The sequence below is a fragment of the Peromyscus leucopus genome, chromosome 9 (genome assembly GCF_004664715.2).
Source record: "Peromyscus leucopus breed LL Stock chromosome 9, UCI_PerLeu_2.1, whole genome shotgun sequence".
NCBI lineage: Eukaryota > Metazoa > Chordata > Mammalia > Rodentia > Cricetidae > Peromyscus > Peromyscus leucopus.
Window position 1 is genome coordinate 4503272 of NC_051070.1, and position 873 is coordinate 4504144.

General features: G+C 39.2%; 1 non-coding gene across 1 annotated transcript; it reads left to right on the plus strand.

Moving 5' to 3' along the window:
* Positions 1–278: 278 nt before the first annotated feature.
* LOC114692515 lies at positions 279–440 on the plus strand. Its single transcript, XR_003734434.1, has one exon. It is a non-coding gene; the product is annotated as a U1 spliceosomal RNA (small nuclear RNA).
* The last annotated feature ends 433 nt before the right edge of the window (positions 441–873 follow it).

Genomic DNA, 873 nt, shown 5'->3' on the forward strand with positions numbered 1-873 from the left:
ATGGAGTGAAAACTACTGGATTCTTAGACTTTCTGTTGGTAGACAGCCATTGTTGGAATAGCTGGACCACAGCCTGTAAACCACTCTAATAAATTAAATCAATCACTCACTCACTCTATCTATCTATCTATCTATCTATCTATCTATCTATCTATCTATCTAGAGTTCTGTTGCTCTAGAACACCTGACTAATTGATTAATACCAGAGGTGAGAGCTACACTTTCCTATAGGTATAAGGATAAATATACAGACTGCAGTTAAAATTATACTTGTTCACATCCTTACCTGGCAGGGGAGACACTATGATCAGGAAGGTGTTTTCCCAGGATAAGGCTCACCCATTGTACTTGGGGTGTGCTGATCCCTGAGATTTCCCCCAAATGTAGGAAACTCAACTGCATAATTTGTGGTAGTGGGAGAGTGCATTTGCACTCTCCTCATTAAGTAAAGAAACTATACTAGTTTAGGAAAATTGCAGCAGCAGGTTCTCTAGGTTGCATGGCCTCACTAGCCATGGGTAGTTTGCTAAGTTTACAGTGTCAGGTATGAATTCCCTCCTATTGAACAGACCTTACTTGCAAATAGGTGAGTGTTGGTTTCCCTCAGGATGTAAGCACCAGTATTATCAGAATATCTCACTATTCTTAACATTGTTGTGGTTCATAGGTATTGATTATATTTACATAGCTATTGAGTTTTTCCCTTGGCAGCTTACATGGCTCCTTCAGATAGTATGACAGCTAGTTGTCAGGGAGGAAGTTTCAAGTTCAGATGCAGATCAATTCTCCCAAGTATTGTGTTCGAAATATGTCCTATCTTTATAATAGAGTCTTGGTTTCTTTTTCTAGAGGGTATCAAAGGTGATAGCAAGA